General features: G+C 38.8%; 1 protein-coding gene and 1 pseudogene across 1 annotated transcript in view; both read right to left on the bottom strand.

Annotated features, from left to right (window-relative positions):
- DPYSL2 (dihydropyrimidinase like 2) overlaps window positions 1–18,300 on the bottom strand; it is a 140,954-nt gene that overhangs the window by 98,589 nt on the left and 24,065 nt on the right. The gene's annotated exons all lie outside the window — the stretch shown is intronic.
- LOC129135679 (proteasome activator complex subunit 2-like) lies at window positions 4,021–15,618 on the bottom strand (annotated as a pseudogene).

The raw sequence follows: 18,300 nt of genomic DNA, 5'->3' as shown, positions 1-18,300 counted from the left end.
TATATATATACTATATATAGTATAGTATATAGTATATATATACTATATATAGTATAGTATATAGTATATATATACTATATATAGTATAGTATATAGTATATATATACTATATATAGTATAGTATATAGTATATATATACTATATATAGTATAGTATATAGTATATATATACTATATATAGTATAGTATATAGTATATATATACTATAGTATATATATAGTGTATATAGTATATATATACTATATACTATACTATAGTATATATATACTATATAGTATATACTATATATAGACTATATACTATACTATAGTATATATATACTATATAGTATATACTATATATAGTATATACATAGTTTATATATACTATAAACTATATATATACTTATATATATATTTATATATAACATATACTATATATATTTATATATACTATATATACTATATAATACATGTATATGTATATATAGTATATGTGTATATATGCTAATATATATGACTACATATACAAGTATATATATAATTTTTTTTTCACTGTCACCCAGGCTGACAATCATGGCTCACTGCAACCTCTGTCTCCCAGGCTCAAGCAATCTTTCCAACTCATCCTCCCTTGTAGCTGGGACTACAGGTGCACGCCCCCCAACCAAGCTAATTTTTTGTATTTTTTTGTAGAGATGAGGTTTCCCCATGTTGCCCAGGCTGGTCTCAAACTCCTTGACTCAAGCTATCCACCTGCCTCGGCCTCTAGGATTACAGGCATGAGCCACTGCACCAAGCCTTTCCATATATTTAGATCTTCTTTGATTTTGTGCATAGGGAATTGTAGATTTCCTCATACAGATCTTATACATATTCTGTTAGATTTATATCTAATTTTTTTGGTGTTAACATAAACAATAGTATGTTTTTAATGTAAATTCTAATTGTTCATTGCTGGTATATAGAAAACCAATTGGCTTTTGTATAATAACCTCATATCCTACAATCTTGATATAATCATTTACTAGTTCCAGGAGTTTTTATTGTAGTTGATTCTTTGGGATTTATTACATAGGCAGTGATGTCATATGCAAACAAAGTTTTATTTCTTCCTTCCTAATCTATATACCTTTTTTTTTCTTTTCTTGCTTCTTGTATTACCTAGGATTTCAGTGCAATGTTAAATACAAGTGCTGAGAAGGGAAATCATTGGCCTTTTCCTATTGTTAGCAGGAAAGTTTATGGTTTCTCACCATAAATATGATGTTAGCCATTTTTGCAGATCTTCTTTATCAAGTTGAGAAAGTTTCCCTATATACTTAGCTTTCTGAGAGTATCTATCACTAATAGATGTTGAATTTTGTCGATAGTTTTACTGCATCTATTGGTATAATCATGTGATCTTTTTTTCTTCTTTAGCGTGCTGATGTGATTGTACTAATTGATTTTGAATGTTGAACCACTCTTGTAAACCTGGAGTATATCCCACTGGTTCTAATGTAGAAACTCTTTGTATACATTGTTGCATTTTATTTGTTAATATTTTTGAGGATTTTGACATTTATATTCATTGGAGATACTGGTCTATGGATTTCTTTTCTTATAATGCCTTTGTCTGGTTTTGGTATTAGGGTAATTTTGGCCTCATAGAATGAATTAGGAGGTATCCCCACTGCTTCTGTTTTCTGGAAGAGATTATAGAGAATTGGTATAATTTACTCCTTAATTATTTGGTAGATCAAGATGGATAAAAGGCTTAAATGTAAAACCCAAAACTATAAAACCCTGGAATACAACCTATACAACACCATTCTGGACATAGGAACGGTCAAAGATTTCATGACGAAGATGCCAAAAGCAAACACAACAAAAGCAAAAATTGACATATGGGATGGAATTAAACTTAAGAGTTTCTGCAGAGCAAAAGAAACTATCAACAGAGTAAACAGACAACTTACAGAATGGGAAAAAATATTTGCAAACTATGCATGTGGCAAAAGTCTAATACACAGCATCTATAAAGAACTTAAACAAATTTACAAAACAAAAAAAACCATTAAAAACTGGGCAAAGGACATGAACAGACACTTTTCAAAAGAAGACATACAGGCAGCCAAAAAGCATGTGAAAAAAAGCTCAGTATCTCTGATCACTAGAGAAATGCAAATTAAAACCACAATGAGATACCATCTCACATCAGTCAGAATGGCTATTATTAAAAAGCCAAAAAATGGCCGGGCACGGTAGCTCATGCCTGTAATCCTAGCACTTTGGGAGGCCAAGGCGGGTGGATCACGAGGTCAGGAGTTCAAGACCAGCCTGGCCAAGATGGTGAAACCCCATCTCTACTAAAAATACAAAAATTAGCCAGGTGTGGTGGCGGGCATCTGTAACCCCAGCTACTCAGAGGCTGAGGCAGAGAATTGCTTGAACCCGGAAAGCAGAGGTTGCAGAGATCGTGCCACTGCACTCCAGCATGGGTGGCAGAGTGAGACTCCGTCTCAAAAAAAAAAAAAAAAAGCCCAAAAATAACAGGTACTGATGAGGTTGCGGAGAAAATGGAACACTTGTGCACTGTTGGTGGGAGTATAAATTAGTTTAATTACTGTGGAAAGTAGTGTGGTCATTCCTCAAAGAACTAAAAATAGAACTACCATTCGACCCAGCAATCCCACTACTGGGTATATACCCAAAGGAATATAAATTGTTCTACCATAAAGACACATGCATGTGTATATTCGTTGCAGCACTATTCAAAATAGCAAAGACCTGGAATCAACCTAAATGACCACTGTAGATTGGATAAAGACAATGTGGTGTATATATACCATGGAATACTATGCAGTCATAAAACAGAATGAGATCATGTCCTTTGCAAGAACATAGATGAAGCTGGAAGACATCATCCTCAGCAAACTAACAGAGGAACAGAAAACCAAATATTGCATATTCCCACTTATAAGTGGGAGCTAAGTGATGAAAACACATGGACACAAAGAGGGGAACCACAGACACTGTGGCCTACTTAAGGATGGAGGGTGGGAGGAGGGGAGAGGATCAGAAAAAAATAAGTATTGGGTACTAGGCTTAGTACCTGGGTGATGAAATAATCTGTACAACAAACCCCCCACGACATAAGTTTACCTATATAACAAACCTGGACAGGTACCCCTGAACCTAAAATAAAAGTTTAAAAAATTATTTGCTTGAATTCACCAGTGAATGAATCTGGGCCTGGTGCTTTTGGTTTTGGAAGGTTATTTTCTATTGTATTTCTTTAATAGCAATAGGTCTATTCCGATTATCTATTTCTTCTTGTGTGAGTTTAGGTAGCTTGTGAATTTCAAAGAATTGGCCAATATCATTTACATTATCAAATTTGTGGACATAGAGTTGTTCAAAATCTTCCTTTATTACCCTTTTCATGTCCATGGGATCAGCAGTGATGGCCTGTCTTTCATTTCTGATATTAGTAACTTGTGTCTTCTCTCTTCTTTTCTTAGCCTAGCTAGAGTTATATCAAATGCTATGGTTTGAATGTTTGTCCCTTCTCACATGAAACTTCATCCGCAGTGCAGCAGTGTTGAGAGGTAGAATCTTTGGAAGGTGACTGGGTCATGAGGGCTCTGCACTCATGAATGGATTAATTCATTCACAGATTAACCAATTAATGGGTTATTGAGGGAGTGGGCTACTTATCACAAGAGCGGGTCTGTTATAAAAGCCAGTTTGGCAGTCTCTCATAAGCACTCTCACAGGTGATGCCCTGCACCTCCTCAGAACTCTGCAGAGAAGACCCACCAGCCAGAAGGCCCGCACCAGAAATAGCACATGGACTTTGGACTTCCCAGCCTCCAGACCTGTAGGAAATAACTTTCCTTTCTTTATAAATTACCCAGTTTCAGCTATTCATTTATAGCAACAGGAAATGGACTGAGACATCAATTGTACTGATCTTTTCAAAGAATCAGCTTTTGGTTTTATTTTCTCTTTTGATTTCCTGTTTTCAATGCCATTGATTTCTGCTCTAATTATTATTATTTCTTTTCTTCTGTTTACTTTGAATTTAATTTGCTCTTCTTTGTCTAGTCTCCTAAAGTGGAAGTTTAGATTATTGATATTAGATATTTCTTCTTTTCTAATATATGCATTTAATGGTATAAATCTCTCATTAAGCACTGTTTTTGCTGCAGTCCACAAATTTTGATAAGTTGTATTTTCATCTTCTCATAGTTAAAAAATATTTTTAAAATTTCTTTTCAGATTTCTTCCTTGGCCCATGTGCTATTCAAACATATATTGTTTAGGCTGTGTGCTGTGGCTTACACCTGTAATCCCAATGTTTTGGGAGGCTGAGACAGGAGGATTGCTTGAGCCTAAGTGTTTAAGACCAGCATTGGCAACATAGTGAGACCCCGTCTCTACAAAAAATTTAAAAATTAGCCAGGCATGGTAGCATGCGTCTGTGGTCCCAGCTACTCAGGAGACTGAGGCAGGAAAATTGCTTGAGCCCAGGAGTTCAAGGATGCCGTAAGCTATGATTATGCCACTACACTCCAGCCTAGGAGACAGAGCAAGACCTCATTTCTAAAAATAAAATACAATAAAAGTATATTCTTAAAGTATTTGGGGATTTTCCAGCTATCTTCCTGTTATTGATTTCTAGTTTAAGTTCATTGTGGTCTGAGAGCTTACTTTGTATGATTTTTATTCTTTTAAATGTGTTAAGGGTGTGTTTTATGGCCTGGAATGGTGAATGTTCCATGTCCCATGTAAGCTTGAGAAGAATGTGAATTCTGCTGTTGCTGGGTGATGTATAATATAAATTTCAATTAGATCCATTTAGTTGATGGTGTTAGTTCTGTTATGTCCTTACTGATTTTCTGTCTGCTGGATCTGTCAGTTACTGACAGAGGGGTGTTGAAGTCTATAACTATACTAGCAGATTTGTTTATATCTCCTGGAAGTTCTATCAGTTTTTGCCTCATGTATTTTGATGCTCTGTCGTTAGGCACATATACAGTAAAGATTGTTATATCTTGTTGGAGAATTGACTTCTTTATCATTATGTTGTGCCCCTCTTTATCCCTGATAATTTTCCTAGCTCTGAAGTCTACTTTGTCATAAATTAATATAGCTATTCTAACTTTCCTTTGATTTGTGTTACATGGTGTGATAGTAGATTGGGGCTGTCAACTTGACTGGATTAAAAGATACTCAGATAGCTGGTAAAGGATCAATTATTCTCAGTGCGTCAGTAGGCACTGAGACCATCCCTCTTCTGCTCAAAGGGTTTGGCTTTTGATTAGAATAATTGGGTTGCCCCAGGTATGTCTATGAAGGTGTATCTGGGGGAGATTAGTGTGTGAGTCAGTGGACAAAGTGGGGAAGATCCCGATGTAATGTGAGTGGGCACCATCCAATTGATTGGGGGCCTGCATGGAAGGCAGAGGAAGGGTAAACTCTCTCACTTCCAGAGCCAAGATATCCATTTTCTCCTGCCCTTGGGTGTCAGAACTCTGAGTTCTCCAGCTCTTGTGCTCTGGGACTTACACCAGACCCCCTCTCCCCACCAGCTCTCAGGCCTTTGGCTCATACTGAGAGTTATACCATAGGCATCCTTGCATCTGAGGCCTTCAGACTTGCACTGAGCCAGCTACCAGCTTCCCTGGTTCTCCAGCTTGCAGACAGTCTATCATGGGAATTCTCAGTCTTCATAACAGAGTGAGCTAATTCCTCTAATAAGCCACTTGTCATCTATCTATCAGTCTATCTATCTTCCATCAGTCTGAATTTCTGGAGAACCCTGACTAAAAGACATAACATATCTTTCTCCATCCTTTTAATCTATCTGTATTTTTATATTTAGGGTGGGTTTCTTGTACACAGCATATAGTTACATCTATTTTGCTTTAATTCACTCTGACAATCTCTATCTCTTAACTGGTGTATTTACCATTAAGATTTAAGTGATTATTGATAGTTGGATTAATATCTTCTATGCTTGTTACTATTTTATATTTTTGTCCTTGTTCTTTGCTTCTTTCTTGTCTTTCATTCTTTCTCTGCCTTCTGTCATTTTAATTGATTACTTTATGGAGCTCCATTTTCTCACCTCTCAAAAAATCAATTATGTCCCTTTTTAGCTTTTTCTGGTCATTGCCCTTGAGTTTGCAGTATACATTTACAACAAGTCCATGTTCAAATTACACTATACCACTTCATCGCAGGTGATGCACATACCTTACAGCAGAGTATTCCCAATGCTCCCATCCCTTGTAATGTTACTTTTCTTTATTTAATTTACCCATAAGCTATAACTACCTAATACATTATTGTTGTTTCTGTTGTTATTTTGGACAAACAGGTATCTGTTGGGTCAATTAAGAATTTAAAAAATACTTTATTTACTTTATTTTACCTTCATTTATTTCTCTCTAACACTCTTCCTTTCTTTAAGTAGATCCAACTCTCTTTTTATGTCATTTTCCTTCTCTCTGAAGAATTTTTTTTAACATTTCTTGCAATGTCACTGGTGACAAATTCTCTCAACATTTATTTGTCTGAGAAAGTCTTTATTTATCATTCAGTTTTGAAGGACAATCTTGCTGGATACAAAATTCTACATTGGTGTTTTTGTTCTTTCAGCACCAAATCTTTCACTTCACTCTCTTCTTGCTTGTATGGGTCTCAAGAGAAATCCGGTATAACACTATCCTTGCTCCTCTATATATAAAGTGCTTTTTACTTCTGACTTCTTTCAAGGTTTTCTTTCTGTCTTTGATTTTCTGCAGCTTGAATGTGATATGCCCAGGGATAGATTTTTGTAGTACTGATCCTGCTTGGTGTTCTCTGAGCTTCTTGTACCTGTGGTATGCTATAATTAATTTTGAGAAATTCTCAGTCATTATGGCTTCCAGTATGTCCCGTCCCTTTCTGTCTTTCTGCTCCCTCTGATATCACCTGTATACATATATTAAATCTTTGGTAATTTTCCCGTATTTCTTGGATATTCTGTTCTGTCATTTTCATTGTTTTCTCTCTCTTCATTTCCATTTTGGAAGTTTCTACTGACATTTCTTCAAGCTCGCTGATTCTTCCTTTGGCTGTGTCCTGCCTCTTGATCAATCAAATAAAAGGCATTCTTCATTTCTAGTATAGTGTTTTCTTTATTTCTAGCATATCCTTTTGATTATTATTATTATTATTATTATTTACTTAATTTTTTTTTGAGACAGAGTCTTCCCTCTGTCACCTGGGCTGGAGTGCAGTGGCATGATCTCAGCTCACTGCAGCCTCTGCCTCCTGGGTTCAAGTGATTCTCCTGCCTCAGCCTCCCGAGTAAGTGGGATTACAGGCACCTGCCACCTTCCCTAGCTAATTTTTGTATTTTTAGTAGGGACAGGGCTTCCCCATGTTGGTCAGGCTGGTCTCAAACTCCTGACCTCAAATGATCTGCCCGCCTCAGCCTCCCAAAGTGCTGGGATTATAGGCGTGAGCCACTGAGCCCGGCCTATTTTTTGTTTTGTTTGGTTTTGTTTTTGAGATGAGGTCTCACTCTGTCACCCAGGCTGGAATGCAGTGGCGCAATCACAGCTCACTGCAGCCTTGACCACCAGGCTCAAGTGATTCTCCTGCCTTAGCCTCCCAAGTAGCTGGGACCACAGGCATGCACTACCATGTCTGGTGACTTTTTTTTTTTTAAGAGAGGAGGTCTCACTATAGTGCTTAGTCTGGTCTCGGATTCCTGAGCTCAAACAACGTTCCTGCCTCAGACTCCCAAAGTGCTGGGATTACAGACATAAGCCACCACACATGGCCTGAATATTATTATTATTATTATTATTACTATTATTATTACTGTTAGGAGTTTAGGAGTGGAGGTTTAATAAGTAAAAAAAATAGGAAAACAGCTCTCTCTCTACTGTGAGAGAGGGGACTTCTGAGAGGAAAAGGCCTTGATTATTGTTTTTTAATCCACACAAAGTATAAGTCATTTATTTCTCTTCTGGCCCTGGGCTCAGTACATAGACGGCTTCTCTTCACCCTTTGGGTTAACAATTTTCTCCAGGTTGCTTCTGAAATTATGATAACGCTCAGCATAGAAAGCCCTCAGTTCAAGCACAGTGTCCCCGATCTCCCCATAGGTGCCTCATCTTGCCTGTGCACCAAGGCCTGGTAATAATCCATTACATGAATTTCCTTGGAGGCCTTGGCCACAGCATCTCCATGTTCTGAGAAGTACTTGGATGTGGTTGTCTGGAACCACTTTGGTCTTGACTGCCTTTATCCTCTCCAGCACCTTCTCCCGGAGTGATATCCCAAAATAATGTCCATCCTCAATCTTGGGGATCAGATGCTGGATCCATGTGATCACCAGAATGCATTTCCCTTTGAGAGTCCAGACTTCTGTCTTATCCAGGGGAACGGGAACAGAACCTTCTCATGCCAGGGAGACTTCTTTCTTCTCCTGCTTATCTGTTTCCAACTCATCATCCTTGGATAGAGGGTCTGGGATGGGGATTTCAGTGGCACTCAGAGGGAGGTCAGATCAGCCACATTGAAGGACTTCTTTTGCAAGAGCTGATTCAGATATATGACTTTCTGTGGCAAGAATCTGCAGGGGAATTCCTCAGCCTCCTGGAAAAGATTTTACCTGAAGACCTCTGCGTGCTTGCAGGCCTTCCCGCTCAGATGCACTCCACAAGGCTGGGCCATGCTGCTCCAGGTGCTAGATCTCTGGTCTCCTGGCTAGTCCTGATTCTTTATTAAAGTCCCCATCTCTCTGCTTATATTATGCATCTGTTCTTGCATGTTTTTCACTTTTTTCCACTAGGGGCCTTAACACGTTAAATAGTTATTTTAAATTCCTGTCAGCAATCCAAAATCTCTACAATATCTGGGTCTGGTTATGATGCTTGTTCTGTCTCCTCAAATTGTTTTTTGTCTTTCAATTTGCCCTGTAATTTTTTGTTGAAGGGCGGATACAATGTACTGAGTAAAAGGAATCTGCATCTTGCTGCTGCAGTGGGCTTCTGCTCCAGTAAGCATTTTTTTTTTTTTTTTCAGTCAGGGTCTCTCTCTGTCAACCAGGCTGGAGTGCAGTGGCACAATCTTGGCTCACTGCAACCTCCACCTCCTGGGTTCAAGCAGTTTTCTTGCCTCAGCCACCCGAGTAGCTGGGATTACAGGTGTGTGCCACCACACCCGGCTAATTTTTGCATTTTTAGTAGAGACGGGATTTCGCCACATTGCCCAGGCTGGCCTTCAACTCCTTGGCTCAAGCAATCCACCCACCTCGACCTCCCAAAGTGCTGGCATTACAGGCATGAGCCACCGCTCCTGGCCTCCAGTAAGCTTTGATTCTGTGTATGGGCTTGTCTCACCAATTGCAGGTGAAGTGTCTTGCCTTGTGACCTCAATCATCTGACTGATAAAGAGTTGTTGATTTTCAGTTTCTGCAGGATTTTTCTTTTCTTTCTTTCTTTCTTTTTTTTTTTTTTTTTTTTTTTTTTTGAGACGGAGTCTCCCTCTGTCGCCCAGGCTGGGAGTGCAGTGGCGCGATCTCGGCTCACTGCAAGCTCCGCCTCCCGGGCTCACGCCATTCGCCTGCCTCAGCCTCCTGAGTAGCTGGGACTACAGGTGCCCGCCACCACGCCCGGCTAATTTTTTTGTATTTTTAGTAGAGACGGGGTTTCACCGTGTGAGCCAGGATGGTCTCGATCTGCTGACCTCGTGATCCACCCGTCTCGGCCTCCCAAAGTGCTGGGATTACAGGCGTGAGCCACCACGCCCGGCCTCTGCAGGATTTTTCTTGTTGTGGGAATAGAAGTCATGACTCACAAGTACCTAGCATCTCAGATAAGAAACTAGAAGCTTTCTCACTGAATCCCAATTATGTAACATTTATGTTACACACAATTATGTGTATATACACACAATAAATATAAATGTGTCTAATTTATTTTTAAAAGACTCTAGAAAGATATACACCAAAATGCTAATATTTTTGATATTTGTTGAGCAGATGGTGTAATCATCTATGTAGAAGGTCTAGAACAATCAACAAAAAAACTGGAACTGATAAGCAATTGTAGCAAAGTTGCAAGATACAAGGTTAATATACAAAAGTCCATTGCTTTCCTGTATAGCAACAATGAATAAGTGGGATTTATAATTAAAAACACAATACAATTTACATGAGCACCCAGGAAATGAAATCTTTAGGTATAAGTCTAACAAACACATCCAAGATCTATGTAAGGAAACCTACAATTTTTATGATGAACAAAATCAAAGAAGAGCTAAATAAATGAAGAAATATTCCCAAGTTCATGGATTGGAAGACAATATTGTCAAGATGTCAGTTCTTCCCAACTGGACCTATACATTCGACACAATCAAAATCCCAATCAAAATGCCAGCAAATTGTTTGTGGATATCAACAACTGAAATCTAAAGTTTATATGAAAAGCCAAAAGACCCAGAATAGGCAACATGAAATTGAAGGAGTAGAACAAGTCAGATACTTCCTGACTTCAAGATTTACTATAAAGCTATGGTTGTCAAGACAAACAGATCAAGGGAAGAAAGCAGAGAGCCCAGAAACAAACACACATAAATATAGTCGAATTATCTTTGATAAAGGAGCAGGGAAATTCAATGCTGAGATTTTTTTTTTTTTTTTTTTTTTTTTTTTGAGATGGAGTCTCACTCTGTTGCTCAGGCTGGAGTGCAGTGGCATGATCTCAGCTCACTGCAACCTCTGCCTCCTGGGTTCAAGTGATTCTCCTGCCTCAGCCTCCCGAGTAGCTGGGATTACAGGTGCATGCCACCATGCCCAGCTAATTTTTTGTATTTTTAGTAGAGATGGGGTTTCATCATGTTGGCCAGGATGATCTTGAACTCCAGACCACGTTAGCCAGGCTAGTCTGGAACTCCTGACCTCAAGTGATCTGCCCACCTGCTTCCCAAAGTGCTGAGATTACAGGCGTGAGCCACTGCGCCTCGCTAAGACACTTTTTAAATTCCCTTTTGATACCTTCTTTGAGCCAATGGTTGTTCTGGAGTGTGTTTTGTTTCCACATATTTGTGAATTTTCCCGTTTTCTTGCTGTTATAGGTTAGTAGTTACATTTCATTGTGGTTGAAAAAGGTACTTAGAATTATTTTGAACGTCTTAAATTTGTTAAGACTCATTTTGTGGCCTAATATGTGATCTATCCCAGAGAATGTTTGGTGCGTGCCTGAGAAAAATGTGCATACTTCTGCTGTTGGATAAGAAGTTCTGCATATGGTGGTTAGGTCCATCTTTTCCATAGTGTTGTTCAAGTCAGTGTTTCTTTATTGATTTTCTGTCTGGATGTTCTATCACTTATTGTTAAGTGAGGTATCGAAGTCCCCTACTATTAATGTATTGCTGTCAATTCCTGTCCTCAGATCTGTCAATATTTGCTTTATATATTTAGGTGCTCTGATGTTGAGTGTGTATATGATTGTTATATTGTTATATTTTCCTGTAGAACTGACCTTTTTATCACTGTAAAATGATCTTCCTTGTGTCTACAGACAGTTTTAGACCTAAAGTCTATTTTGTCTGATATAAGTATAGCCCCCTCTGGTTTCTTTTGGTTACTATTTGCATAAAATATCCTTTTCTATCCCTTTACTGTCAACCTGCATGTGTCTTTAATTCTAAAGTGTATCTATTCGTTTTGTACACTTTGTATTAAAATTCACAGAAAAGCTGTCTTCTCAAAAGGACTTTTAGAAGTAAAATGATAACATCACATCCAAGTGACACATGTACTTATATCCATCGGATTGGCGGTGGAGAGGAACTGGAAGAAATGAAGGATTCTAGACCAGAACAATATAGATGATACTTTCAGTTATAACCGTTGTTACATGAGTAGCTTATTCAATACTACTGCGTATATAGTAGACAAACTTAAGTCCCTATTTGAAACATCTAGTCTGTCTAGGTGTTTAGAAGTGCACAAAGTATATTAAATGTAGTGGTAATAAAGAACACACTTTGTAAATATCCTTTTGTAAAATTCATATGAAATATTGTCTTTTGGAAATTGAATGATCACACCACTTCTCTGAGCAGTACACATTACTATATTCATGCTGGTTCAGGGAGAAAGGAGGAGAAGGAATTCCAAAGGGTTTGATACCAGTGTGTGTATGGTGAGGCACAATTGGCTACTGTCCCTTATGTCCGTGCATTGTCTTTTACTTGGCTATGTTTATACCATACATAAAGGACAAGCAAGTCCTGATTTAAAACATCTAGTCCTCCTAGATGTTAAAGAGGTCGCCAGCATATGACAAAAGTAGGGTTAGTAAACTAATACATTGAGTCTATTTTGTGTTAAAATTCACAGAAAAGACTATTCTTAACCCTTATGGAAGTGAAATTGTGAAAATCCCTGCTAAGTACTATAGATGCATATATCTGTCCATTGGGTTGACAGAAGTAGGAAGGAAAAAGGTTCTAGGCTAGAATGTTCCTATTTAAAAGATACTTTCAGGCTGGGTACAGGGCTCATGCCTGTAATCCTAGCACTTTGGAAGGCCGAGGCAGGTGGATCACCTGAGGTCAGGAATTCAAGACCAGCCCGGCCTGAAAGTATCTTTTAAATAGGAACACCCTGAGCAAACAGTGTATGATAAAAAGTAGAGCTAGTGGCCAGGCGCGGTGGCTCACGCCTGTAATCCCAGCACTTTGGGAGGCCGAGGTGGGCAGGTCACCTGAAGTCGGTAGTTCGAGACAAGCCTGACCAACATGGTGAAACACTGTCTCTACTAAAAATATAAAATTAGCTGGGCGTGGTGGCACATGCCTGTAATCCCAGCTACTTGGGAGGCTGAGGCAGGAGAATCGCTTGAACCCTGGAGGCAGAGGTTGTAGTGAGCCAAGGTCCTGCCATTGCACTCCAGCCTGGGCAACAAGAGCAAAACTCCATCTCAAAAAAAAAAAAACCAAGGTAGAGCCAGTGAATTAGCCAATTCGTAAATATCTTCTTATAATTGATACAAAAAATGAAGCTTGGATACAGAATTGTTAACCCATCCCTGAGCAGTGTATATCAGGACTTGTTAGGTAGGCAGCAGAGGAGCAGAAGGAAGTGTGAAGGGACAGATGTATGCAGATGTGTTCATATTTATATTTTGACTGTAGCCAACTGACGTATGTGCATCTCTTTGGCTGAACTGCAAGAATAAATTAAGTAATTCAATGGAAATATACCTCCTTGCTAACATTTGAATGGTATAGATCTGATAATGAATTATCTTAGAAACTATACTTGGTGTACTCTGTTGCTTTATGTTTCAGTTTAAATTGAACGTTAAGGAAATGCAGTATTTTAATTGGAATTCTGCCAATACCTTTATCTAGAGGAGCGTTGCCATTTTTGTCTTCTATGAAATTTTTGTCCCAAAAGAGGTGGGATTATACTTTTTTCTAACAGATTGAGCTGGTGTCGTGTATTTTTAGCTATCAAAATATTCATATCACTTTGGAATTTTCAATTGGTAAATATTCATGATGTGTGAAAAAGCATGATACATACATACTGTATGCTCTCAATCCAATAAAACTGGATGTTGTGTCTAAACACACACAGGACCTAGAAGGACACAGCAAACTGTAAGCTGCTTGTGATTGTGGACAACTTTGTTCTTTGCTTCTTGTGTTTTTCACTTTCCTATAATGCATGTATTAACTTTTTAAAAATAAAAGTTAGGCCAGGTGTGGTAGCTCACTCCTGTAATCCCAACACTTTACGAAGATGGGGCAGAAGGATCACCTGAAGCCAGAGTTTAAAACATACCTGAGAAACAGAATGAGACCCCATCTCTACAAAAAAATTAAAAATTGTAATAGTTGGGCACAGTGGTACGTGCCTGTAGCCCGAACTACTCAGAAGGCAGAGGCAGGAAGACAACTTGAGCCCACGAGGTTGAGGTTCCAGTGACCCATGATCACGCCACTACACTCCAGCCTGGGCAACACAGCAAGACTGCCACCTCAAAAAAAAAATTTCTTTTTAATAAGGTAATTTTTAAAACCTGGAAACAATAAATAAAGTGTATCTATTATAGACAGCATATGACTTGATCTTGTTTTTTATACATTCAGTCACTCTATACCTTTTGTGGGTTTTTTGTTGTTTTGTTTTTGAGACAAGGTCACTCAGACTGTCACCCAGACTAGAGTTCAGTTGCTAGCTTGGCTCACTGCAGCCTCTACCTCCCGGCCTCAAGCGATTCTCCCACCTCAGCCTTCCTAGTAGCTAGGACTGCAGACATGCACAACCACACCTGGCTAATTTTTAAAAATTTTTTGTAGATATGGGGTTTCCCTATGTTAAAGACATAGTTTGAGCCCAGACTGGTCTCAAACTCCTGGGCTCAAGCAATCTTCCCACCTGGGCCTCCCAGATTGTTGGGATTACAGGCATTAGCCACCACACCCAGCCTCTACACCTTTTGATTGGTGAGATTAATCCATTTACATTTAAGTAATTATTAATGAGGATTTACCATTGCCATTTTGTTAATTATTTTCTATTTGTCTTGCATTGTTTTAACTCTTGTTTTCTTGCTGTCTTCCTTTGTTGTTTGATGATTTTTGTAGTAATATGCTTTGATTTTTCATCTCTTGTGTATCTGTTACAGGTTTTTTCCTTTGCTATTAGATAAAGGCTTGTGTAGAATATCTTACAGTTTTTAACCTTCTATTTTAAGTTCAAATGTATACAAAAACACTACCATTTTACTCCCCCACACAAGCACTTTGTATTCTTGTAGACAAAGAATGCTTCTTTTTATATCATATATCCATTAGCGACATTTTCTCTATTAACTTTTACATTGGGGTTAAAAGTAATTTACATACCATCTTTACAGTGTTACATGAATCTGTCTGCATCTATATATTTACCTTTCCCTGTGTGATTTATGCTTTCATATGCTTATGTGTGTGTGTTGCTGTTTAGGATAATTTTATTTCAATTTGAAGAAGTCTCTGAAGCATTTTTTGTTTGTTTCAGATAGAAGAAACAAAAAGACATGACAAGTAAATGATAAGTAAGTTAGGTCTAGTGGTAATGAACTCCTCGTTTTTGTTTGTTTGAGAAAAACTATCTCTCCATCACTTTTAAAGTATAATTTTGCCTGGCATAGTACTCCAGATTAAAAGTTGTGTTTTGTTCAATATTTAGAACATATCATCCAACTGTCTCCTAGTCTGCGAAGTTTCTGCCAAGAAATCCACTAATATTCTTATAGAAATTCTCTTAAAAGTGACAAATCACTTTTCTCTTGCTGCTTTGAAAATTCTTTATTTGTCCTTAACTTTCGACAACGTGAATAAAATGTGTCTTGGTGTGCAGAAGATTCCCAACATGATGTTTTGACTTAAGATTTTTTGATTTTATGATGGGTTTATCTGGACTTAACTCCATCACAAATTGAGGAGCATCTGGACTTATGATGGTTCAACTTACAATTTTTTGACTTCCTGATGGCTTTATTGGGTATTAAATATATTTCTTTTTTTTTTTTTTGAGACAGAGTCTCACTCTGTCACCAAAGCTGGAGTGCAATGGCATGATCTCAGCCCACTGCAACCTCTGCCTCCCGGGTTCAAGCAATTCTCCTGCCTCAGCCTCCTGAGTAGCTGGGATTACAGGCATGTGCCACCATGCCTAGGTAATTTTGTATTTTTAGTAGAGAAAGGATTTCACCATGTTAGCCAGGCTGGTCTCGAACTCCCAACTTCAGGTGATCTGCCTACCTTGGCCTCCCAAAGTGCTAGGATTACAAGTGTGAGCCACCATGCCTGGCCTAAATATATTTTCAACTTACAATATGTTCAACTTACAATGGGTTTATCAGGACATCCATTGTTAAGGAGCACTTGTAGTCTTCCGTGGTTGATCCTATTTGGGGATCTTTGAGATTCAGAAATCTGGATGTCCATTTCCCTCCAACAATCTGTGGAAAGTTTTCAGCCATTATTTATTTAAATGAGCTTTCTACCCCTTTCTCTCTTCTCCTTCTAGAACTCTTATAATATGTGCATTGGTTCACTTAATGGTGTCCTATAAATCCTGTAGTCTTTTTTCACTCTTTTTTCATTTTTTTATCCTCTGACTAAATAGTATTAAATGGCCTGTCTTCAAGTTTACCGATTTTTTTCTTATGCTTGATCAAGTCTACTATTGAAGCTGTTTACTGAATTTCTCATTTCATTCATTGCACTCTTCAGCCCCAGAATTTCTGAGGTTTTAAGATTATTTTATCTCTTTGTTGAACTTCCCATTACGTTTGTGCATTGTTTTCCTGATTTAATTGGGTTGTCTACTTGTGTTCTCTTGTAGCTCACTAAGCTTCCTTAAAACAACTATTTTGATTTCCCTGTCAGGCAATTTGTAGATTTTCATTGCTTTAGGGTCAGTTATTGAAAAATTATTGTGTCCTTTTGGTGGTTTTATGTTTCCTTGATTTTTTGTTTGTTTGTTTCTTACAGCCATATGTTGGTGTTGGTGTCTATGCACTTGTGGAAACAGTCACTTCTTCCAGACTTAACAGACTGGCTTCAGTGGGGAAAGACCTACACCTGCAGGTGGGTGTGAGGGTGTTGGCTGGGTGGAGTGTAGCGATCCTACTCTGGCAGGGCGGGGAAGGTAGCAATAGTTCTGCCTTCAGGAAGGGCACGGTGGTGTAGTTTCCATGGAGCTCTGTCTGCTGAGGTCAGACAAAAATTAGCTGGACGTGGTGGTGCATCCCTGTAGTTCCAGCTACTCGGGAGGCTGAGGCAGGAGAATCACTTGAACCCAGGAGGCAGAGGTTGCAGTGAGCTAAGATCACACCACTGCACTCCAGCCTAGGCAACAGAGTGAGACTCTGTCTATAAATAAATAAATAAATAACACTTTCAAATTAGAGCCTTTATTACATGTGTACCATTTATTCAACGTTACTGTGTATATAGTGGAAAACTTAGGCACTATTTGAAACATCTAGTCTTTCTAGATGTTTAAAAGTGCACAACGTATGCTAAAAGTAGAGGGCTACAGTAACATCGTTTAAATATTTTTTTGTTATCTCACAGGAGTGGTTGCATTTGGGAAAGGAATTGTGAAACTGGATGTTTTGATGCTGACTATTCACTGGGTGGTGCTGGGCAGGGGGAGAAGGAAGCATGCAGAGAGAAGGGTTCTGTACCCATAAGCTAAATTAGTTCAGATTGTCTAACCATTGTTTTATATGTGCATTTTAGTTAATATTCCTGTGTATTAAAGGCTAAGCAAGTCCTAATGCCTAAAATATGTTAAAAGTAGAGGTAGTTAAGCAATTTAACGCAGAAACAGAAAACAAAATTCTGTGTGTTCTCACTTATTAGTGGGAGCTAAACACTGAGTACATGTGGACATAAAGATGGGAAAAATAGACACTGGTAACTACTAGAAGGGGGAGGGATGGAGGAGAGCAAGTGCTGAAAAACATTGTTGGATTCTATAGTGGTCCTTAGTGGCCAAGGTTGCAGAGGGCTGTTGCTGTGGTGAGGGTTGTTGGGGTCCTTGGTGTTAAAGGCTACTGGGGCCCAGTGGTCTTCTTATATCTCACTGGGGGATGTCATGCCCAAGAGAATCCCTCTTTGCAACAGGTCTGGCATGTAAATACACTCACTGCAGTGACTGTGCTGGTGTCTGAGGCATGGGAACATGCACAGTAGCCACGGAGCTAGGCTCTGGAGCATGCACGTGATTGTGGGAAGGAGGTAGTGGCTTTGGCCCTGAAAGAGGGCAGGACACAGTGGTGGTTCTTACTCCTGTGGAAACATAATAGCAGCTCCTTCCTCAAGGCAGGAACAGCTTCGTAGACTCCAGGAAGCTTCATTACACGGGCTCAACATCACTGAAGACCATGGTGAGAAAGCTGTTAGTGTTCCTTGGCAGTGATGAGGACCACTGGGGTCCTCCTGCTCCCTTTTTCCCCCACAGGGAGAGGTCATGCCAAGGGATCACTCTTGGCACCTACCTATACCAGACTGAGGGAGGGGTAGCATAGGTTAAAATGCTTCCTACACTTTTCTATGTGGTCATCCTCAGTTTTCGTGCTCCACTGGGTTACTATCGTTCCTTTATTGTACTCCAGAGCCCTCCCATAACTATTTTCATTGGCAAGTAGCTGTTTGTTCATTGTTTTTGTTGGGGAGATAAGCACTGGTGCCTCCTAGTCCACCATCTTGCTGACATCACTCCTCCTCAATAAGTATAAAATTTTTCTTAATTGACATTA

Source organism: Pan troglodytes, chromosome 7 (genome assembly GCF_028858775.2).
Source record: "Pan troglodytes isolate AG18354 chromosome 7, NHGRI_mPanTro3-v2.0_pri, whole genome shotgun sequence".
Classification (NCBI taxonomy): Eukaryota; Metazoa; Chordata; class Mammalia; order Primates; family Hominidae; genus Pan; species Pan troglodytes.
This window is presented reverse-complemented; position numbering and strand designations above follow the sequence as displayed.